Raw genomic sequence first — 25,466 nt, 5'->3', positions numbered from 1 at the left:
CAGACCGAGGATCCCAGTTTAAATTTCAGGGATTTCACCATGAAAAAGCCACTGGCATAAAGATAAATTCCATTAACTTTGGCAGGGGTGCATATGTATGGGTGAAATAGGGGCTTTTTCTTTTGATTTTTACATTTTCTGGCACTGCAATTTTTCTCCTTTTAAAGCATTATTCTTAAGGACATATGCGAGCATTGACAAACTAGACAGGAAGCTTGGGGAATATGAATACATGTAAATACCAAGTCAGACATTTTTTAAGGATGTCATTTATTCTAAAGTGTGTAAGAATTACTTTAAAGCCATTAGTGTCTGGAATTCTCTAAAGGTAGAGACACGTTTTAAAAACACACTTTTCCTATCAGACTTTAATAATGTTAGAGGCAGATCCTTTTTTCAGCAGAAAAGAAACAAAAAATATTGCTTTTGACCTGACAAGCCATAACATCTGCCTGTAAAGCTTTTCATCAGGATCTCAAACACATCTTGAGGCGTTCAGCCATAAAGCATTATTCTGATTAGAAATTTCAAGGAAAAAAAATCTGTGATGTTGACCTGAGTACTATAGGTTCTATATTTGGGGGTAAGTCAAACTTTGAACAGAATTTATTGTTTGACTTAAATTATTGCAGATTTTGACAAGTTTCTTTCAAGTTCCCTTTGGCATCTTTGAAATAAGAGGCAAAGAGTGATTCTTTCTTCTTTCTTACTTCTACCCATCCTCAAATTATATATCAAGCATCTTTGTAAGCATCTTCTTTACCCCTTTGTATAAAGCTCTGTAGATGATGTAACACAAGGATGAAATATTAAATTAAGTAACCAGTCAAAGCTTTTAAACAAATCACAGAAATCTACCAGCCTTTACGAGTAAACTTCTCTTTATAAAAAGAATGACTTAAAATAAGGAAGACAATCACGGGTGACTCCATTTGCATTTTATTTCCAGCAGTTTCCATAGACTTCCATCATCTCCTGGTGCTTCCCTTCTCACATATTCTCAGGGAAAGTCAATAGCAGTTCTGGACTAACCTGTGAAGACTTACTGTAAACTATTCTTACCAGCTTTACCAGCTTTCCATGCTCTCGGAGAAGTTCCAGTTTGATGACAATTGATTCTAATTGTAAACAGGAAAATGGGTTTGGAAGGATGTGAACCCTTTCTGGAATGATACTCTTGCCAGTTTTGGGAACTGGCCTGGCAGGAAATTATAGACATTTGCCTGAAATGATGTGGTCTCTCTCTCTCTCTCTCTCTCTCTCTCTCTCTCTCTCTCTCTCTCTCTCCCTCCTTCCCTCCTTATTAGAAGACTGTGCAGAGCTTTCTCAGAAAACTCTCCCCCATCAATTTTATAGTTGAAATATAGGAGTGATTTTGATTCTTGGTACCAAGAATGGGGAAGGGAGAAAGCCAGAAGGAGTAAGGAAACAAACGGAGAGAAGAGGAGAGAAAGAACAACACTGGGTAGACATTGTGTGTTCTCAGCCTCCGTCCCAATGACATATTTGCTCATTCATTTGAACATGTACCTGGAATTAATATTAGTCCCTGCAGACAAGGGAATGATCCCTGGAAGGTTTCAGGCATTTATTTCACCTTCCCATAGTTTGACTTGTAGAATAAATAGAAAATAACTTTCAGACCGAGCAACGTGTCGGAGGTGACAATTTTGTGATGTCTGTAAATCTGAACTTTCTCCTAACCACTCTGTGGGAAACACCACTCTTGTCAGCACATAACCTTGAGACGATAATTATAGGACACTTCCAATGCTCTGTTGGTATGTTGAAGCATTTGAAAATATGTGACACACAATTTGATCATGAAAATAAAAACAAATTATAATTACTTTGATGCAAGTTTGCTGTATCTGAAAGAATACCTGAGGATTTAAATGATTAATCCATGGGAAGCTCCTAGAACAGCCGGGCACCTAGCTGGTGTTCCATAATATCAGCAATCATTATTATTACCTAGGTTTTCTCTTCATGACAGAAATGTTATTTTGCTTTAGAAACTGCATGTTTGTAGGTATTAGAAGAAGCTGGAAAAACAAGTTGAATTTAAAAGAAATCTGAGCCTGTGTGGCTCAGTCGGTTAAGCATCAGACTCTTGATTTCAGCTTTGGCCATGATCTCACATTTTGTGAGTTTGAGCCCTGCATTGGGCTCTGTGCTGATAGTGCCCATCCTACTTGGGATTCTCTCTCCCTCTCTCTCTGCCCCTCCTCCGTTCATGTGCATGCTCTCTCTCTCTCTCTCAAAATAAATAAATAAATAAACATTTAGAAAGAATAAAAGGAATCTGGGGCAGCTGGGTGGTTCAGTTGGTTAAGCATCCAACCCTTGGTTTCAGCTCAGGTCATGATCTCATGGTTCATGAGTCCAAGCCCCACATCGGGCTCTGCTCTGACCCTGCAGAGCCTGCTTGAGATTCTCTCTTGCTCGCTCTCTCTCTCTCAATCTCTCTCTCTCTGCCCCTCCCCTACTCATGCTCTCTCTCTGTCAAGATAAATAAATAAAAATAATAAAAAATATAAAAAATAAAAGGAATCTGAATGATTCCTTGACCCCAGGGGATAAAAATGTTTGTCTTGCCCACACCGGATATTGAAATTTGCATGTACTCTAATCTGGCTTCTAATTTGTATTCAGAGAAATGAATATTAATTTAGAAGTATTGGTGAAAAGGATTTAGCATCTGCAGTCAGACTCATGTTAAAATCATGTCATATTCTTTGTGATTGGAGTTGTTACTTTTGGTGTCATCCTCAGTAGCATCATCTGTGAAATGGGAGTAACTGCCCTTGCAGTTGGAGGTAAGATGCATGTAAGCAAATGTGAACACTGGGTGTGGTTATAAAATGTATTCACTGTAATGCGTTGTGACATAAGCACATTGTATTCTGAGGGATAAGGACAAAATGACTGAGTCATCTAGGAAAGTAGACACGCTACTGCCTCTACAGCAACAATCTGCAAGTTGAAATATCAAGACGTTATTTCCACCGCTTTAAAATATTATTTACACTACAGACTAGTCTAGGTGATTTTCTAAAAACAGGCTTTTGCAGTTTTGCAGTCATTGCCAAAAGCATGTAAAATGTGAGTTTGGGGGATTTACTGAGAACTCAAGCATCGCTTTTGGATTCCTCTGTGGAATTTTACGGGAATAGAAGTGACTTCATTTTCATATCCTAAGCATTTGGCATTTCACCCATCTGTAATCAGAAGGACACTGAACTAACTCTTTCCTCATGACCTCAGTCAACCATTTAATCCATCAGTCAGTCCATGCCACAAAGGCAGTGCGCTTAGATTCATGTGAAAAACTGACATTATTGGAAATCAGGGGGAAGGTGGGTCCAAATGTTGTCCTGCATTCACAGTGACCCAGCATTCTCATTGGTGCTCTCTTTCGAGGCGTCTGCTCTGTATTTATAGCTGAAGAATCCGGTTTGGCCGCTGGGAAGTTCAGATGGCCACGTTAAAAATACTGTTGTAAGTGTTACTGCCACGATTGTTATGATTGCTTCCTGGCCCTCATGTTGTGCTTTGCTCCGGCCTGGTGAGGAGCCCATGACCCTGAGCCGTCTTCTTCTGGCCAGCTGCCGGCCCTCTGCAGGTGACTGCGGACTCTCAGTGAAGTCGCTTCTCTTCCCTTCTCTTCCCTTCTCTTCCCTCTCACACATCCCTCCTCAAACGCCGTGCTCTGCCTTGGGATTGAAGGATGGCCTTGATTACAAATGCCTGCTCAGACAGGCCCAGCCTCCCAAAAAGAAAGCCCGCCGTGGCCTTGGCAGCATCTGAGGCGGCACTCCGAGCTGAGCCGGGGACGCTCGGAATCTGTTGCGGCTCCTGTTTCTTGATTAGGCCCCGGAACCGAGGCCTCCAGGAGGAGCCACACTTGTCAGCTGTCAGTCAGGAAGCAGCCTATCCCTCCTAGGCACTGCCCCTACTCCAGGGGGGTGACCAGACTGTAAAAATGAAATAGACTTCAGTGGGATGCCAGAAATTCATTTTCTCCCTCAGATGCTTTCATCTCACTCATTTCACTGTGTTTACAGGCCCACGGGTTTCCTGAGGGCAGCCATGATTTAGATTTACAGTTCCCCAGGCAGTCTGATTCTGAGGAAAAGTTATAACACCTGTAATGTATTACTGTCTCCTAGAGGAGCAAAGAATGTCAGGGGCTGGGGAGGTTGGCTACCCCAATAACTGCCGGTTCTCTCTGCATTGCAGCACTGAAAAATGCAGGCTGGGCTGGATGAGCCATGGCCTCCTCATTATCTACATGCACGGAAGCGCACAACACAGGCAGGTTCTTAGAGATCTGGCATGCTGAAAGTGGGGAGAGTGGTGGCGACTTCACTGTGTCTGCATAGCCGCAGTCTAGGCAGCCGCTTTCCAGACGGTGGATAGGACAGAGAGAGGTCGGGCAGAAGGCCCAGAGATTAGGTGTGATTTGGGGAGATAATGGGGAACGTAAGACGATCTGTCTTAGATGGCGAGAGGGCTTGCTGTTAGCAAAAACAGAGACTTCCTACAAAGGCTTGTGTCTCTTGTTGATTCCTTTTCATCTCAAATCTGGTGCAGCTTTGCTAAGAGAAATAGAATCCACATTAAGATGAGTCCCGAGGGGTGTTGTCCGATGGACACATGCTAGGTGAGGGCAAGGTAACTAAGCCCTGCCCTGCAAGGCACCGACTCTGCATTCATTCTCCGGTAGGAATTCAGCTCTTTTAGGGCCTGGATGCTGCCACTCAGTTCAGTGCCCACTTAGGGAGCAAAACCACAACAAAGTCACTTTCTGAAGAGAGAAGAGGAGATATGCATATGAAATGTTAAGCCAGGTTTAATCTCCAGCTTGCCTCTAGCACAGGCTCTGAAACATGGAGATCCAAAGACTCCATTGTCCTTCCTCATGGTGCCCTGTCCTTGTTCTTGGAGATGCTGCCTGAATTCAGTTCACTACTCCTGACATGTCTGCATTGTTCCAGCTTGCCTAAGGGTAGACAAGATACTGAGACACTCATTTACTTCTATACCTCCCCCTCCTCCTTCTGCTCTGCTGTCTTGTGTGCGGGAGGGGCTGTTGGCTCTTGTGAGCCAGCAGATCGGTGTGTATGAAGACTACATCAGTGAAGATGTGCTCAAATCACCAAGCAGAAATACATACTTGCAACTATATAGTTAAATGTGGATTATTAATTTAAAAAATGTGTGTACCATTAGGAGACTGTGTCCTTTAGAATCCAGGGGGTAATCTCAGAACCTAAAAGAACATGATGAACATTAACATCAATGTTCATCTTGCCCCCTCCCCTGATGCCAATGGTTATGGAGGTGCCTGCAACTATAACTTTGGTACATCATTTTCTAAATTGGTACTAGACTCACTGTTAGAATGATCTGAAACACTAAAGGGAAAAAAATCAAGTTTTCTTTAAGTTTTGACACTCCAGTCAAGGTTATTAATTTTTAAGATGTGGAGCCGTTTGGAAGGAGTGGCTAAAAGCTTGCAGATCTCAAAGGGAAATTTTCTCTTAAAGAGAGGCCAAAGACAAAATATCTGGGTAAGCAGTAAAAGGGATCAAGCACCCTAGCAGGTTCAGAAACTGTTTCCTTTGCCTTCTAGAAACACGTTTCTCAGCTTCCCTTGCAGTAAAGTAGAACGCTGTGATTATCTTCTGACCAGCTTTCAGGTCTGGTCTCATGTGGTCCTGCGTATACTCTCTTTCCCCTTCTACTGGATGGGTGCAGAGGAAAATGAGGCCCTAAAGCATGTAGAGTCACATAACACAAGGAGCCTGGTTCCTGAATGACAACATAGAACATTATTCCCTTCTTCCCTCTACCCCTCCTCACCCCCATCACATACTCATACACTGTGCCATGTTGGATTGTCACATGAATAAGAAATAAACCCTTATTTTGTCAAACCACTGAGGTGTTGGGACTTATTTGTTTTATATGATAAAATCAGTGATTTTTTGGTGTGTGAAAAACAGTACAGGAACTTCATCTTCTGATAAACGTTAACATCCTTTCCCCATCCTTTGTTACTAATGGACTTTTTCTTTCTCCATCGCTGGTGCTTTTTTTGTTGAGTAAGCTCACCTCACCAAAGAGGACAGGGAGGACCACCAGTCTGGATAAATACTCCCAGAAGTACATGACATTTTGCAAATAATAATGCAAAGAAGTGTTCAGAAGAAGTAAGATTGTGTTAAACAGTCTCTTGCTTCCATTCTGTCCAGTTGAGAACCTTAATAATCTTAAGGAGAACATCTCCTCTTTCCTATGTACTATAAATAACTAAATACAATGGTTTGAAAGATACTATAGCATTCTTAGGGCAAAATTACAGGTAAGAGTAATAATAGCTTACATTTGTAGTAGGCTTAATATGGGCCAATCATTGTGCTAAGCACTTTGTATGAATTATTCCTTTAAAAGATAAATTGATGCCTAGGAGGTCATGTAATTCGCTTAAGTTTACATAGCTAGGAAGCAGCAGATCCAGGAATCCAATCATCTAAGACAGCCTGGCTCCAAAGTCCGTGCTCTTAAATACCATACTTCCCCTAATGAAAGATCAACAAATGTCAAGTTACCCTTAAGATGAGTGGTGCATTCTGACCATCTGTAATGAAAAAACAGATCCATATTTCCAGACCGCCCCCAAAAAAATCCACTTTAATTTGCTTTATATAACAATGGCTTTGAAACGGTAAGTGCATGATGACCAGCCTGTATAGGACTTCTGACAAGCAGGGTCTTTCCTCAGTTGAGAATCCTCACTGTTGATTTTTCATGCCCCGTGGATGTGTTGCTTGGGCTTTATATGATTTTTCTGCACCATGTTTGACTCTGGGCAGATCCCACCTTATCTGACTCTGTATTCCAAGTAGTACTTAGGCCTGCCATCCTGTGACAGAGCAAACTCAAGGGGAAAGAGACATTCAGAGAATGACACTTGCCAACTTCCCCAAAGATACAGCTTTGATTTTTATTCTTCCACAAGATGTCACTGCCATGGTAGCACTCTAGCATGGCTTGGGACAGCTACAGAGGAATTTCTTGCTGTTCCTATATTAAGAATGTGTTCTCAGAAACAGCTGGTGTGTTACAAATGCAACCGAGTGCCTTAAGAAGTGGGATGATTGGAATCCCACTCCTAAGCACACAGGCTGTCGATATTTGAGAGTCGGTAAATGACATGGCAGGAAGGGGTGAGGGGGATCAGAGGGAGTTGAGCATGAGAGAGCCAAGCTCCATGCATCTGCTGGCACTGTGAACCTGTCTTCCACCCAACCATGGCCACAGCGGACTGTTGGGGGAAGTAGTCAGTCTGTAAATCGGTTTGCAGATTCTTGCAGTAGTATGTTGGCGGAGAAGAATGCTTTATGACAGTCTTCGCGGACACACATGGGTGGCATACGGATAGCTGGGAGCAGTTGCTTTTCATCTCTTTTGAGGCAAAATGGCCAAATTAGCGTGGGAAGACCTTTTGTTCAGTTATATCTAATATAAAGGTGCATATTAGCGGCAGAGGCTTCACAGTTGTGATTGTGTAAAAACAATCACAACTAACATTCATTGAATGATTTACAATTTCCAATTCAGTTTTACCTGCATTGTCCCGGTTGATCTATAAGAAAGGCTAAGTGGGAGGAGCGAATGTTAAATGTTACCACCCCCAGGTGAAGAAACTGAGATTCAAGAGGTTAACTGAGTTGCCCAGCCTACCTACCTAAGAAGTGATGCTGTGTCCATTACCTCTCTGATTTTCCTCCTCCTTCAATCTCATGCTACATCCATTACCTCTGTCACCTCCCTCCTCTTCAGTCTTATGTTTGGCTTCCACAACAGTGTATTTCTGCTTCTCGATTGACCGTGTTGATCATGCTTGTCAGTTTCATTTCTTGGATATTTTTACCTCTCTTCTTTGAAGTACTGACATTCTAAATATTCATTTGCCCTTTCTCTTCTCTCCCTTTTTTGGTAAACTTTCATTAGGAAAACTCACCCACCCCCACTGGACGGAAACCAGAGATGAGTGTGCTCAGCATTCACTTCAACCTCTATTTTATTTTCCCCTACAATAAAAGCTGGAAAGCTAAAAATTACCAGCTCCCTTGCAGCTAGGTTTCCGGGTACAGAATAAGTTTCACCAATGAGAAAATATGCAAGGGGTTTCAATGTCTTCACTGAGGTATAATTCAATTCCATACAATTCACCCATTTAAAAGTGTATAATTCAGGGGTGCCTGGGTGGCTCAGTCAGTTAAGTGTCCAACTTCGGCTCAGGTCATGATCTCGCAGTCTGTGAGTTTGAGCCCTGTGTCAGGCTCTGTGCTGACAGCTCAGAGCCTGGAGCCTGCTTCGGATTCTGTGTCTCCCCCTCTCTCTGCCCCTCCCCTGCTCATGCTCTGTCTCTCTCTCTCTCTGTCAAAAATAAACATTAAAAAAATTTTTTAAGTGTATAATCCAATGGCTTTTAGTGCATTTACAGAATGTGCAACCACCAGCACAATCAAGAAAAGATGTACTTTTTTTAAAGGCAAAAGTGAGGCCAGAGTCATGTTTACTGCTTTTGATCATTATTGCTGGCAGGCACCATCCTGGAAGCATTGGGTTTGTAGCGTTTAGTCACTGACTTCCTCTATGTCAAGAGGCAGTTTTATCAGTGACTGTAGTGGTTTCCTGATTACTTGATTGAGCTTTCTAATTATGATAGTGATTGTAGTTTTCCTAGCACGTTATTTCTGCAGCCATTTTCTGGGCATTATTCCTAGAAATTCAATTTAGAGTCGACTCCTCCAGCTTTTCCAATGATTTCACAAACACTTAATTCCCTGTATTAATTTCTTGCTGTAAAGGGTAGTGAGGGTTATTTGTTTCTCACACATGGACTAATTTGAGCTTGATATTTATATCTTTAACCTCCAACTTCTTATAAATCTTCTCTACTTGAGAGATACCCCATAGTCAACATGCCCCAAACTGAATTGATTTAACCTCATTTAAGACTTATCCTGTTACCCCAAGGAATGGCTCTACCCAGCAGCCCAGTTACTAGGCCACTAGCCTTGGGGTTATCCTTTAACTATTTTTCCTTCCAACTTCCCTTTCTTCTCCTGTAATCTGTTAGCCAGCCACCAAATCCTATATCTACCATCTCAACTTAGACCTTTCTCTGTTTGTCAGATTGTTAGTCTTTATTCTTACTAGACCCCCTCCTACTCTTACAACAGCTCCCATGGAGGCCAGAGTGATCTATCTAAGGTGCCATTCTCATGAAGCCATGTTCTTTCTTTAAGATTCTTCAGTAGCTGCCCTTGCTTAAAGAGTAAAATGTAAACTTTCAGTTCCCTACCATGGTTTTCAAGGCCCTTCATGACTTTGTGACTCTATCTAGCTCTCTAGACTCATTTTCTGCTTTTTTTTCTTTTCTCACATTTTATATTTTAATCATATTAAACTGTACTCCATGGCTCTGCCCACTCTTATTTTTGTGAATGCAGTTTCTCAACCTTAATTTTACTGTTGAATTTTTATTTGTCCTTCAAAAACCCTACTCACGTGTCATCTCTTTGACTGTGAAGACTTCACTGACCAGCTTTCCTAAATCCTCCCACTGTAACTGAGTATGATGCATTGCTCCTTCCTCTCCTCCACCTGGTGCCCCCTATTACTGCCCGTATCTCATGGGTTGCAGTCGTCATACTAGCTTCGTACTATGTTTCACACCTGTGCATCCCTAGCACCTAGAAAAGAGACTGGTTTACAACACATATCCAGAACATATTTGAAGAACTTATCTGAGCTGCAACCCGTTATTCAAGATCAGGTCATCTCTCTATTAAATGTTTAAGAGAAAAAGTAGCTGAGTCACATTATGGGCTCCAGCCTGCCTATGATTTGAGACATCGTGATATAATCAAGAAAGCCCTCTTCAGAAATTTTATTTCTAGATATATACCTGAAAAATTGAAATCAAGGATGCAAACATATTTTAGATCAGTGTTCATAGCAGTGTTATCCACAACAGCGCAAAGGTGGAAACAACTCAAATGCCAGTCAGCAGATGAACAGATAAACAAAAATGTAATATTTACATATAATAGAACATTATTCAGCCATGAAAAGGAAAGAGATTCTGACATATGCTACAACATGGGTGAACCTTGAAAACATGCTAAGTAAAATAAGCCAGACACAACAGGATAGATATTATATAATTACACTTATGTAGGATAACTAAAGTAGTCAAATTCATAGTCGTTACCAGGAGCTGAGGGGAATGGAAAGTTACTGTTTAATGGATACAGATCTTAGTTTGGGATGATAAAAATATGCTGGTGATGAAGAATGAGGATGGTTGCCCCACAGTGTTAATACCCTGATGGCATTGGTAAGTTACACTTAAAATGGGTAAAATGGTGAATTTTATGTTATGTATATTTTACTACAATAAAAAGAAGCTACTATTCAGGATACATGGGTTCCATTCTCAGATCTTCTATCACACAGCTATTTTATAAAATTGAACTTTATATTCTACTTTCCTAGAGCTCACTTTTTTTTTAATATATGAAATTTATTGTCAAATTGGTTTCCATACAACACCCAGTGCTCATCCCAAAAGGTGCCCTCCTCAATACCCATCACCCACCCTCCCCTCCCTCCCACCCCCCATCAACCCTCAGTTTGTTCTCAGTTTTTAAGAGTCTCTTATGCTTTGGCTCTCTCCCACTCTAACCTCTTTTTTTTTTTTTTCTTCCCCTCCCCCATGGGTTTCTGTTAAGTTTCTCAGGATCCACATAAGAGTGAAACCATATGGTATCTGTCTTTCTCTGTATGGCTTATTTCACTTAGCATCACACTCTCCAGTTCCATCCACGTTGCTACAAAAGGCCATATTTCATTTTTTCTCATTGCCACGTAGTATTCCATTGTGTATATAAACCACAATTTCTTTATCCATTCATCAGTTGATGGACATTTAGGCTCTTTCCATAATTTGGCTATTGTTGAGAGTGCTGCTCTAAACATTGGGGTACAAGTGCCCCTATGCGTCAGTACTCCTGTATCCCTTGGGTAAATTCCTAGCAGTGCTATTGCTGGGTCATAGGGGTAGGTCTATTTTTAATTTTCTGAGGAACCTCCACACTGCTTTCCAGAGCGGTAGAGCTCACTTTTCTCATCGATATAATGAAACATCAAAGGCTTGATGATTCCTTCTAGCTATAGCATAATTTTCCCATCTACTGAAAGATGCAGTTCTATTTGGTTGAGGGTCCATGTCAGTGACCATCCTGCAGAAGATTCACCACATCACCACATCACAGTCCTAGAGAGCCTTCACACTTCTTCTCCTGTGGGTTCACAGCAGACACCTAAGCTACAGCAGAATGGTGCTAGTGTCGTTTGACTGGAGTGTCGTACTTCCTTTGTGTCCATGGCATATCACAAGTGGAACAAACTATCAATCCAGGATTCAGTTAATCATTTATTCATCCATTAATTCATTCAGCCTTCATTAAGTGTATGCCATGTGTCAGGAACTACTAAGTGCCAGGGATATAGATATCAATTAGACATCTGTGGTTCAGAGCATTCACAGTATGGCGGGAGACACTGGCATGTTAACAAGTATTACAATAAAAGGATTTTGCATTACAAAAAATCAAAACAGAGATATGTACAAAGAACTATGGGCTTTATAAAGAGTCACTTATTGCCTGTGGGAAGTAAAACATCACAGAAAAGTTTAATTTTGAGCTAGTCTTAAATGAGAAGAAGCTTATGAATCAGGAGCTGAATAAGAGAATTTCTGATTTTCCTCTTTCTTGATCTACCACCTGTGTTCATTTTGCCCCAAAATGGCAGCTGAGTATGAGAAGAATTCAGGAAAGGTTGCCATATCCATGGCAGGATGGCTTCTATAAATGGCATTTTTTCCCTCAAATCTGGTGTCTTCTGATACATTCTCATAGACATACCCTCTCCCAATATCCCTTAAAGACGCCCTAAGGCAAAGAGAAAATATTACCCACAATCTGCCATTCTCTTAATAGCTCTGCCAGTGTTTGCTGTTCCAATGTCAACAGTCGTTATATAGCTTGGCTTTCGATGTGGGATTAAACCTCTTTTATTCTTGATGTAATCAGAAAAGCAATTGCATACTTAGTACACTGTTTGGAATCCCGTTGTAAAAGAATGAGGTTCTGCCAGATCCTGTCATGGAAGAAGAAGACAGACACAAAAGGTGAAAAGAAGGCTCCTGAAATAGAAGCGCTGACAGGTTACACCAGTCACAAAACAGACATGAAGCACCCAAGGGTCGCCAACTTGGGAGATGTGCCAGAGTTGGCCAGCAGGTCCCAGCATGCAGGGGCTGGAAGGGAACTAATTAATTAAAGAGTGTCAAACATGTTGTCAGCGTGCAGACAGCAGAAAATAAAATGGACTTCACATGGTTTAACCAGTAGGGGAAGAGTAAGATCATACTGAACTTATAAAAAAAAAAAATACTTCATAAAAAGAGAAGTTCTAATACATTTTGTTTCCATCATGGTTAGAAGGTAAGCAGTTATTTCAAATCTGGCTAAAGCCTTCCTAAAAAGAAAAAAAATAATAATAACATTTACTGAGCACCTACTATATGCCAAACGCTGAGAGAAGCCTTCTGGGAAAATATATTGAAATAAATATTTTGAAATAAAATATATTGAAATAAACTTTCATTTATGTTGTATTCTGTGTGGAGTTGTGTAGTGTTTTAGCCCAGGTGCCATTTTGTATATGTTACTTCATTTAATTATTGTGAAATCTCACTGAAGGATATGTTATTTTTCCATATGAGGAATCAGGTAACAGACCTACATCTTAACTCTGGTTCCCAGTGTACTAGCTATGTTATCTTTGTACATTACTTAATCTCAATCTCACTGCTCCTGGGCGTCCTCTTTTTTTCCTTTCCATTCTTCCATCCATATGGAGGCCAGGCAATAGCCATTGCAGTATAAATTGTTTCCATGGGAATAACGAAGGGAATAATCCAAATGCCTTGCCAGCCTAAGAAAAATGCTGACATGGTCAGAGTTTGCTTCACATTTTATGTTTGCCTCTTAAAATGTTTTCTTTTCAAGGCATGAGCCTTCTCAAGCTTTCTTCTCCCTCCTTTACAAAACCTACTTTCAAGTCCTGCCTTCACATCAGGGCAGAAGATCCTTCAGAACCTTCTTTGGTATCAACTCTTTCAAGAACATCTGTGTTTTAATAGGTAGCTAAGCATTGAATTAGGATACCTGAACAGTCATTGGCATCTATCTGGAAACCTTAGAATCTTATGTGGGAGAGTTCTCCTGCCAGGCTTCTTTAAGAGCCCACTATTGGCACAGTGTCTCCATTTGCAGCTGCTGCTGAAATACAGGCTCTTAGATTCATATTCTCCCCAGGGAAGAGTGGTATCGTCTGTGGTGTCCCCAGGCAGTTTTCTGGCTCTGGAAGCAGATTTTCCTCTTCATGTCCTTAACATGTGGTTGCTCTCTTTGGGACTAAACATTGGATTAAAACCACTGCTCCTGATGGAAGAAAGGTAGAAAGTGGAAAAGCAGATGCTTCTATGCCCACCCACGTGAGACCACATTCTTGATCCATTGTCACACTTTGTATCTGTGGTTTGTGGAGATTCCCAGCCAAAAGGAGAGAAACCATGTTAAGACTGTGTTCTCTTTCTTGGTTAAGTCACTCTCAGTCACTTTTTCTATCCCAAGTCACTGCCAACTGATCTTACAATTGCAAAGATGATGATGATGATGATGATGATGATGATGATGATGATGATGATAATACAACTAGTTGTCCCTTACAAGAATGCTGGACATCTCTACTTTTAGCAAAAACAAGAAAAATATAAAAGATAGACGTTTTGGCTCCAGGAAATTGTTAAAGTGGGGTATCAAAGTTGGTAGTCCTTGGTTTCTCCTCATGCCCTAAAATCACACTAGGAAGCAGTCAACTAGTCCCTTTACCAGGAATCTATTCTTGCTTAGATTTAATAATAATTTCTGTCTTAACCAGGGGTACCATTGCCACTTACTTAAATTATCCTTACAAGGGTGTTATATGCCTGCGTTCAGGTTCTGATTTGTTATATTATCCTTGGGGAGCTTGGAAATAAAGGTTTTCATTTTGTTTTAGACAACTCTCTTGAAAGTTTTGAAAAAGCTGGAAAAATAGGGGGACAGAATTAATGTCCATTGAGCACTAATTATATACTTGGCCCTTTATATAAATGACTTTACTAAATCCCTCATAAGAGTACTCTGGTGTTGAACTTTTTTTTAAAATTTATTGTTTATTTTCTGAGAGAGGGAGAGTGTAAATTGGGGAAATGCAGAGAGAGAAGGCGACAGAAGATGTGAAGCAGGGTCTGCACTGGCAGGCTGACAGCAGTGAGCCCACTGTGGGGCTCGAACTCACGAACCATGAAATCATGACCTGAGCTGAAGTTGGATGCCCAACTAACTGAGACACCCAGGTGCCCCTGATGTTGATCTTATTATTGTCATTATACAGTTAGGTATACTAAGTCCCATACATTGTACTGAGCTTTACCAAGGTTCCAGATCACCTCCCTGTACCATTGCCCCTGACACAGTCCCAGTCTTAAACTCTCTTTGTTATCTGTATAACATAAGGAAACTGGAAGTCTCTTAAGTTGTATCACAGTCACCTTAGGTAACAGATTTATTGCTTCATACTCTGGAAATCATTGCTGATTCTATCCCCAAGCTACAGTTCAGCTGAGTCCAGAAGGAAACAATGGAGAAGCTGTGAATTAGAGCATAAAGTCACAGTACAGTGTTGGCCTTGATAATTATCTTGGTGTTTTCCCACTTTGGGACAGGGCCCCTGGCCCCAGAGAGAGATTTTGATGTGTACAGTACCACATAAGGTATTAAGTTCAGCTTAGGCTCAAGACCTTCCAAGCACAGGCTTTTCAAGTGATATCCTTATGACCACCACAGTGTTTCTTCATTCATTTAGCTTCATAGTTTCCTACCTCTGAACCTCACAGGGAAGTCTGAAGGTTGCCCCTAAGGGGTATCCTGAGAAAGAACCATCCCACACACTGCACTATTTCAAGAAATCAAGTCGTTCATTTAAGGATTCTAGATATTCGCAGGCCAGTCATCCCCAATGACAAGATATATCCAGTACGGAGATCACAGTCAATAGTGCAATTCCTAGCACACGGCACCTTGCTTCTTTTGATTTATTCATTGTCTAAAAGATGATCCAGAAGTTGGGCGCTACTTCTAAATCACCAGGTTTTTCATTGTAAGTGACAACCTTTGCATTTTATTAGCATAGTCTACTTTTTAATAAGCCTTTACAGGGCCAATATATCATAACAACATCATTAAAACATTCCCCTCTACTGGTTATAAATTGCCTTGATGGTGCTGTGACTACATCTCCCAGAGCATCTTTGACAGAGTCTTAAGATCCAGGCATGTCATTGTCACAGCAGAAGGATGACATTACAGCTCAGCTTGGCTCCCCTCCTCAGGGAAAAGGCATATGGTTGTATGAGAAGAGAGACAGGCAACTGTCCAGGGTGCCATTGGTGGGTCTGTCACTGATGAGCTAACTGTTAGACTTTGGAAAGCCACTTAACCTCTCTGGGCCCCTTCTTTATCCATAAAATAAAAATTTCCTTGTCTCCTCACAGGGTTCCTAGGAAGAGTAAATAAGATAATGTTTGTAAAAAACATTTTGAAGACCAGATTAGGTTCTCCAGAAATTAGACTCTGAGACAGATTTTAACATGAAGGATGTTTATTGGATCGTGCCTATCCCCTCTGTGTAAAAAAAAAAAAAAAAAAAAAGTCCTCTGATGATGGCCTGCCAAGATGGTGTCTTGTCTTCTTTCTTTCTAGTTCTTCAATTCAAGAACCCAAAAATTGTCAGATAGCAGCTATAACCTTCAAATCCAATGTATTCCAGTCTGAAATGTTCCTCCGTGCGTGACCAGGACTGCTCAACCCCACAGAGCCCAACGTTGGGAGTATGGAGTGCATAAATTTCCTAAGTATGTCATTGGGAGTGATGATAACTGGACCACTCCTACTTCTACTCCTTGATTCACAGGTTTATGTGTTCTCACTATTGAAGATAGAACCCCTTACACAGATATTTGGTTCAAGGATTCTACTGTGTCCTAGAAGTTGGTACCCTATCCTTGCAATAAAGTATTGCTTCTCAGACAAGAGTTTAGTCAGGTCTTCTGCAGACCATCCCAACACACTATCAGAAAAGCAGTATGTGGATGGTGAGATATGTTGTGTGACCAGTGGATCTCATGGTTTATATTCTCTAACTCTGTTTGCTTTATAAGGTCATATGGTCTGATTTCAAGATGTGTAGGACTCTATGGTGGTGGATGAAACACTCAGTAGGCCCTAGGATGTTACTTCTTCCTGGGTGCCTATGGACAAGAAAGGCACACTCATATCTGAGAAATGTGTCTATTTTGTCAGAATGAGTGTCTGCTATTTTCTAGGTTGAAGGGGCCAAATGTAATCAACTCGCCACCAGATGTCCATTTGGTTTCCTCGGGGAGTGATACCATATCAAGGACTTAGCTTTGGTTTCTGTTTCTGGTAGTTTGGACATTCAGTGGCAACAGTTTCTCAATCACCTTTAGTAAGTGGGAGTCCATGGTTTTCGAAGGCAAATAATCTCTCTTCTTGTGGTGATGGCCACTTTGCTCAACTTTCCATCATGGTAAAACTAGGGTAACCAGTAACAGAGTCTGGCTGACATCACCTAGCCAAGTAATTTTGTCTGATTGCTTGTTTGATCTCTCTACTGCCATAGAAACTCTTTTAGGCATTAAAATATAATACAAAGATTTTCATGCGTGGAGTCTACCTTTATGCTACCACCACCTTCCATTCCCACAAACCACCTTGTCCCTGATCTTCTCATTTTTCGTCTTCCAAGTCCATGACCAGCCATGTGAGTCCCTCACCACAGTCTGTGACTCTGTATATATTCAGATCTCAGTCCATTTATCTCTCCACTTTCTTCCTCTCCTTTCTCCACTATTTTCTTTCACCTCAGGAGCTCCTCTGCTGGTCTTGGTTTCTTACCTTGAACAGTAATCCAGACACTTAGGCATGGGGGAGTATGAATATATTGTCCTGGAGCCCTTCTCAGGCCACAGAAGAGTAAATGCTCAGGGGCATTTTCAAAAGTTCTACCCATTAGGAATATTTTCTCTCATGTTTTTCAAGGCCAACCCTGAGCGAGGATATAGTATATCCACACATTTTCAGCTTTGACACAGAATGAGTCCACTTGTATTGCATAGGCCCTTTCCTCCTCAGTCAGTTGTTCCTTGGGAACCTCTCCTACCTACCCCTTACAACCGTGTGTGTGCATCTGTGGTAGATGACACTGGAGTCTGGGCTCCATGCACCTGGCTTGCTTTTCCTCTTTGGTCCTGCTTGTAATTTATCCCAGGTGTAACATTTCCATCTTAAAGTGTATTGTTGCTGGACTTGTCTGACTTTATGACTTGGTGAATCTAACAGAATCCAGTTCATGATAGGTCATTCTGGAGGCATGGTCACTTGATGTCCCATGGTGAAATATTCTGTATCTATCAGAGATCAATATTATGACAAACTTAGTTTTTCAAGAAGTATGATTCTCCAATGAAGTGCCATGGCCTTGCTCCAGGATCTCAGGCATCTGCATTGTTATTCTCCCTTTGGTGCTTGCCATAAACTCTGTAAGATAGCTTTGCCCACAGCTGACATCTCTAACATCATAAGATTTTCAGGATATTTGCACTGCATTCTTAACCTGCTATGCAAGGGCCTTTCCTACTTTGTACTGTCTAAAAACTGGCAGCCTTCTCTCTATTTCCAGGTGTGTACTATACTGCCTTCAATACAGGAAGAGGTCTAACAGGCACTGTGTTTCGTTCTTTGTAGGAGAAACATGGGAAATAATCTGACTTTTACTTTGGACGGAATGTTTCAGCATGCCCTTAACCACTAGACCTCTCAAAATTTTACTAATGTGGAAGACCTCTTGATCTTTCTAAGGGGCACATAAATGCTAAAGTAGGTCTTACCAAGACCTACTCTACGCTAACCATTTGTCATCTAGACAAATAAAGATGGTATTAGCAAAGTAGTAGATTAATGCAATATTCTGTAGGCTATCCAGATGGTCAAGATCTTTCAAATAATATTATGACAGAGGACAGAAAAAGTTAACATAGCCCCAAGATGAAACTGTAAATGTATATTGGTGTTCATTCCATATGAATTCAAACTGTTAGTGGTCCTTTTTTAATAGGTAAAGAAAAGAATGCATTTGTGAAATCAGTGGCTGTCTATCATGTACCTGGGGACATATAAATCTGCCCTAGCAAAAATATCACATCTGGCTCAGCAGCTGCAATTGGAGATACTATTATGTTGTGTTTGCAGAAGTCTCTTGCCATCTTTCAGGATGTTTCTGGTTTCTTCAGGGACTAGACTAGTGTATTAAATGAAGACTTTTTGGGTACCAACATTCATGCATCCTTTGGACCTCATGGATAGTGCTAACTTCTGCCATCCTGAGTATACAGTTTGTAAAACTGTATTATCTCTTCCAAGAGAAAGGAGAGGGGAACAGTTTTGGAGCTTGCTGTTTGGGTTTTGCACTAAGATTATCCTTGACCCACAAGCCAAGGGATCCGCTGCGGGAACGATGCTGACCATAAGCTATGTGTGTCTCAATTATTTTTGGAAAGTGGTGAAAAGACAAAACTGGTGGCTTGAGGGCACACTGTGCACTGAACCTGGGCCAGGATTTAATTTATAAACTGGCCCTTCTAACAGAAAGACCTTGTTGGTACTTTCAGTCTCTAGCCTCTCCACCCATTTATCAAGAAATCCTAAAAATGTTTGGATAGGAGACTCCGGATTAAGATGGCATCAAAGGAGGCTTCTGAATTCTCTTCCTCCCATAGACACGCTGAATGTGCATTTACACAGAGGGTGATTCCTTCTGAAGGAAATTTAGAAAATAGCTGAGTGATTCCTACACATCAGACAACTGAGAAAACACCTACATTGAAACAGAAAAGACTGAGACGCACTGTCTTAAACCCCACCTCCTGACACAGAAGCATACAGTCAGGAGGGAACCCCATCTTTTTCACGAGGGCTGAGAAGTTTGGACTACACGTATAAGGCTCCAAATTGGAAGGCTCCCATACAGAGGAGGGGCCCCCAAAACACTTAGCTCTGAAAGACAAAGGGGCTTGCATTCACAGGTTTCACTGGAATACAGTAAACAAAGAAGATCTTAATGGGTGCACAAGCACTTGCCACAACTGTCCTCCCAGGGCTTGTGCAGACGGAGGAGGCAAAAAACACCTTGTCCCAGTCTTTCCCTGAAAGCGGTTTGTCTGCATATCTTACAAGCTGCTGCTTGAGGGTTCAGCTTCTAATTAGCACACATCTGGATGCTGACCGTAATCCTCCCTAGAGCCCCGAGAGCAGGTGGGCACTTTCCCTGCCTTCTTCCTTCATATCACTCCAACAATGAATCCTAGTCACCAGTATCTCCCAGGAAGGAGCTTGTCTGCACATCTAGCATCCCAACCTGTATGGCTGCCATCCGGGGAACAGGTCCCCAAATCACCTAGCTCTGATACCAGTGGGGTGTGCATCCATGAGTCCCATAGGACTATAGCATACATAAAAGCAATTTTTAAATGGGCACAGGAGCACTCCTACAACTTTTTATCCAGACTCAGTGCAGAGGCAATAGGCAAAAATGCTCATCTGTAGTTCCTTTCCAGAAGGGACTTAACTGCGTATTTTGCCAGCTGCTACCTGAGGATCCATCTTCTCATCAGCTTGTATCTGAGTGATGATTGCAATTTTCCTTTTTGGAACACTGATGGATCTTGGCATACCCTCAATTCCTGAGAGCCACTAGAACAGGAATGCAGCTTAGATAATCACAAAGTTTGGAGAGGCAAGCAGGAGCCTAGGACAGGCTTACTAATGAGATTCATCTCCTACATGAGACCACTCTTGTCAAGATTGGAAGAGGTGGATGTTTTATCTGATGTGCAAAAATCAACATAACAACCTAAGGAAAATGAAGAAACAGGAGTATATGTTCCAGACAAAAGAACAAGATAAATCTCCGGAAACTTATCTTAATGAAATGAAAATGAGTGATTTATCTCATAGTTCAAAATATCAGTCACGAAGAAGTTCACTGAGGTCAGGAGTGCAATGCATGAAGAAAGAGAGTTTCAACAGAGACAGAAAATATTTTATAAGTACCAAACAAGTCATAGGGTGGAAGAATACAGCTAAACTGAAAAACTCAATAGAGGGATTCAACAGACTAGGTCAAGTGAATAAGGAATCAGAGAACTTGAAGGCAGAGCAGTAGAATTCATTCAATCAGAAAAGAAAAAAAGAAAAAAGAATGGAAGAACACCATTTTCGGTATGTAGTCAAAGAAAATGGTTTTACCTATAAGTAGAATCTAAAAACAAACAAAACAAAGTTGAACTCATAGAAGCAGAGAGTAGAGTGGTTATCTGGGGCTTGGGGGTAGGGGAAATAGTAGGGAAAGTCTGGTCAAAAGGTACAAACTTTCAGTTGTGAGATGAGTAAGATCTGAGGAACTAATGTATTACATGGTGACTGGAGTTGAAAAACTGTATTGTGTAGTTTACTAAGGTAATAGAACTTATGTGTTCTCTCTCACACACACACACACACACACACACACACACACACACACATATATATATATATATATATATGAGGTGATGGACATATTAATTAATTCAATGGTGAGAATTCTTTCACAGTATATGTGTGTGTGTGTGTGTGTGTAATCATTATGTACATTTATTTATTCATTTACTTATTTACAGTTCTACCAAAAAAATGTTGTTTTTGATTCATGTATAATTAACATACAGTTTCAGATGTACAATATGAGTCAACAGTTATGAACATTTTTCAGTATTCATCACAATAAGTGTATTCTTAATTCCCTTCATCTATTTCACCCATCTCCCATCCATCTCCCCTCTGGCAACCACCGTTTTGTTCTCTATATTTAAGAGTCTTGGCTTTTATTGTTTGTTTGCCTCTTATTTCTTTTTTTTTTGTTGTTCACTTGTTTTGTTTCTTAAATTCCACATATGAGTGAAATCATATGGTATTTGTTTTCTCTGATTTATTTCACTTAGTATTAAACCTCCTAGGTCCATCCATGTTACAAATGGCAAGATTCCATTCTTTTTTGTGGCTGAGTAATGTTCTACTGTGTGTATATGTGTGTGTGTATATATATGTATGTGTGTATACCACATCTTCTCCATCCATTCATCTATTAGTGGATACTTGGGTTGTTTCTAAAGTTTGGCTATTGTAAATAATGTGGCATTGAACACATGGGTACGTATATCTTTTTGAATTACTGTTTTCATTTTCTTTAGTTAAATACCCAGAAATACTTCTTCTGTGAAGAAGACCTTAATCAGATTATTTATTTTTTTGGTTTTGAGTTGTATCAATTCTTTACATATTTTGAATACTAACCCTTTACTGGCTATATCATTTGCAGTTATCTTCTCCCATTCAGTAGATTGAGATTTTGTTTTGTTGATGGTTTCCTTTGTTATGCAAAAGATTTTGTTTTGGTGTAGTCCTTGTAGTTTAAATTTACTTTTGTTTCCCTTGCCTCAGGAGACATATCAAGAAAAATGTTTCTACAGCTGATGTCAAAGAGATTACTGCCTGTGTTTTCTTATAAGAGTTTTTTGGTGTTGGGTCTCACATTTAGGTCTGTAATCCATTTTGAGTTATTTTTGTTGTGTGGTGTAGGAAAGTGGCCCAATTTCATTCTTTTGCATGTAGCTGTCTTGTTTGCTCTCTAGCATTTATTCAAGACACTGTCTTTTCCCCATAGTATATCTTGCCTCCTTCATCATTGGTTCATTTCCCATAAGTGTGTGGGTTTATTTTAGACTCTCTATTCTGTTCTATTGATCTCTGTGTCTGTTTGTGTGTCATTACCCTACTGTTTTGATCACTACCGTTTTTGTAGTATATCTGGATATCTGGAATTGTGATACCTCCAGTTTTGTCCCTCTTTTTCAAGATTGTTTTGGCTATTCAGGGTCTTTTGTGGTCCCATACAAATTTTGAATTTGTTGTAGTTCTGTGAGAAATATTGTTGGTATTTTGATAGGATTGCATTAAATCTGTAGATTGCTTTTGGGTAGTATTAACATTTTAACAGTATTGATTCTTCCAATCCATGAGCATGGAATATCTTTCCATTTGTTTGTATCATCTTTTATTTCTTTCATTAGTGTTTTGTATTTTTGAGAGTACAGGTATTTTACTTCTTTGGGTAAATTTATTCCTACATATTTTATTCTTTTGGTGCAATTATAAATGGAATTGTTTTTTTAATTTTTCTTTCTGCTACTTAATTATTAGAGTGTAGAAATGTGTATTACTTGTGTATTAATTTTGCACACTGTGGCTTTACTAAATTCATGTATCAGTTCTGGTAGTTTTTTGGTGGAGTCTTTAAGGTTTTCTATATATAGTATCATGTCATCTACAAATAGTAACAATCTTGCTTCTTTCTTACCAGTTGGATGCCTTTTATTTCTTTTTCATTGTCTAACTGTTGTGGCTAGGATGTCTAGTACTATACTGATTAAAAGTGGAGAAAGTGGACATCCTTGTCTCATTCTGATTTTAAAGGAAAATCCCTCAGTTTTTCACCATTGGGTATGATGTTAACTGTGGATTTTGACACGTGGCCTTTATTATGTTGAGGTATGTTCCCTCTAACCCCACTTTGTTGAGTTTTATGATGAATGGATGCTATAATTTGTCATATCTTTTTCTGTATCTATTGAGATAATATATGGTCTTTATCCTTTATCTTGTTAATGTGATGTGTCACATTGATTAGTTTGTGAATATTGAACCACCTTTGCATCCCTGGAATATATCCCACTTGACCATGATGAATGGTTTTTTTAATGTATTGCTGAATTCAGTTTGCTGATATTTTGTTGAGGATTTTTGTATGTATGTTTATCAGAGATATTGGCCTATGGTTTTCTTTTTTTGTGGTGCCTTTATTTGGTTTTAGTATCAGGGCAAAGATGCCTCATAAAATGAATTTGGAAGATCTTTTTTCCCCCCTTTTCTGTTCTTTGGAATAGCTTGAGAAGAATAGGTATTAACTCTTCTTTAAATGTTCAATAGAATTCACCTGGGAAGCAGTCTGAGTCCTGGACTTTTTTGAGGGGAGAGTTTTTTGATTACTGATTCAATTTCTTTTCTTTTTTTTTTTTTAAATTTTTTTTTTCAACATTTATTTATTTTTGGGACAGAGAGAGACAGAGCATGAACGGGGGAGGGGCAGAGAGAGAGGGAGACACAGAATCGGAAACAGGCTCCAGGCTCCGAGCCATCAGCCCAGAGCCCGACGCGGGGCTCGAACTCACGGACCGCGAGATCGTGACCTGGCTGAAGTCGGACGCCCAACCGACTGCGCCACCCAGGCGCCCCGATTCAATTTCTTTTCTATTCATCAGTCTGTTCAAATTTTCTATTACTTAATGATTCAGTTTTAAAAAGTTTTATGTTGCTAGGCATTTATCCATTTCTTCTAGGTTGTCCAATTTGTTGGCATATAATTTTTTATAATATTCTCTTATAACCCTTTTTATTTCTGTGATGTCAGTTATTTCTCCCCTTAATTTATGATTTTACTTATTTACATCTTTTTTTTTCCTTGATGAGTCTGGCTAATGGTTTATAAATTTTGTTTAATTTTTTCAGAGAACCAGCTTCAGGTTTCATTGATATTTTGTGTTGTTTTTTCACTCTCTAATTTATTTGTAACTAATTATTGTTTCCTTCCTTCTACTGGCTTTGGACTTTGTTCTTCTTTTTCTAGCTCCTTTAGGTGCAACGTTAGGTTGTTTGAGATTTTTCTTGCTATTTGAAGTAGGCCTGTAATTGGAAGAGAGCCAAAGCATAAGAGACTCTTAAAAACTGAGAACAAACTGAGGGTTGATGGGGGGTGGGAGGGAGGGGAGGGTGGGTGATGGGTATTGAGGAGGGCACCTTTTGGGATGAGCACTGGGTGTTGTATGGAAACCAATTTGACAATAAACTTCATATATTGAAAAAAAAATAAAAAATAGTTCTGGTAAAAAAAAAAAATGAAGTAGGTCTGTATTACTATAATCCTCCCTCTTAGAACAGCTTTTGCTGCCTCCCAAAGATTTTGGACTATTGTGTTTTCATCGTCATTTGTCTCCATGTAAGTTTTGATTTCATCTTTGGTTTCTTGGATGACCCATTCATTGTGGCATGTTATTTAGACTCCTCGTATTTGTATTGTTTTCAGACTTTTTTTGTGTGGTTTATTTCTAGTTTTATACCATTGTGGTAGGAAAAGATGCATAATATGATTTCATTCTTTTTAAATTTGTTAAGACTTGTTTTTGTTGCCTAACATGTGATCTATTCTGGAGAATGTTCCATGTGCACTTGAAATGAATACAGTTTCTTCTATTTTAGGATGGAATGTTCTGAATATATCTGTTAGGTCCATCTGGCCCAAAGTTTTCAAAGCCCTTGTTTCTTTGTTAATTTTCTGTATGGATGATCTGTCCATTGATATAAGTGAGGTATTCAAGTCCCCTACTATTATTGTATTACACTCAATTTTCTCCTTTTTGTCTGTTAATAGTTGCTTTATATATTCAGGTGCTACCATGTTGAATGCATAAATATTTATAACTGTTAAACCCTCTTGTTGGAGTGCTCCCTTTATCATTATGTAGTGTCCTTCTTTATATCTTGTCACAATGTGTGTTTTAAATTCTATTTTGTTCAATATAAGTATTGCTATCCCATCTTTCTCTTCACTTCCATTTGCATGGTAAATGTTATTCTATCCCTTCACTTTCAAACTACATGTGTCTTTAGGTCTGAAGTGAGTTTCGGGTAGGCAGCATATAGATGGGTCTTATTTTGTTGTTGTTGTTGTTCTTTGTTTGTTTTTATCCATTCTGTCACCCTGTGTCTTTTGGTTGGAGCATTTAGTCCATGTAATTATTGATAGGTATGTATTTATTACAATTATTTTACTTGTTTACGGTTGCTTTTGTAGTCCTTCTGTGGTCTTTTCATTTTCTCTTGCTCTTTTTACTTTGTGTTTTAATGTCTTTCTTTAGTGATATATTTGGATTCCTTTCCATCTATTTTTTGTGTATCTATTACAGACTTTTGATTGATGGTTACCATTAGGTTCATATATAACATTGTGTGCATATAACAGTCTACATTAAGTTGATGGTC

General features: G+C 39.8%; 1 long non-coding RNA gene across 4 annotated transcripts in view; it reads left to right on the top strand.

The window, feature by feature from the left end:
* LOC116738438 overlaps positions 1 to 25,466 on the top strand; it is a 305,676-nt gene that overhangs the window by 120,714 nt on the left and 159,496 nt on the right. Inside the window, exon 4 of one of the 4 annotated variants that reach the window (XR_004344388.1) lies at positions 15,960 to 16,170. The exons of the other annotated variants lie outside the window; for them this stretch is intronic. This is a non-coding gene — a long non-coding RNA (uncharacterized LOC116738438). The remainder of the gene's footprint in view (positions 1 to 15,959; positions 16,171 to 25,466) is intronic. 4 annotated transcript variants of the gene reach the window in all.

This window comes from Lynx canadensis, chromosome D4 (genome assembly GCF_007474595.2).
Source record: "Lynx canadensis isolate LIC74 chromosome D4, mLynCan4.pri.v2, whole genome shotgun sequence".
Taxonomy (NCBI): Eukaryota; Metazoa; Chordata; class Mammalia; order Carnivora; family Felidae; genus Lynx; species Lynx canadensis.
This window is presented reverse-complemented; position numbering and strand designations above follow the sequence as displayed.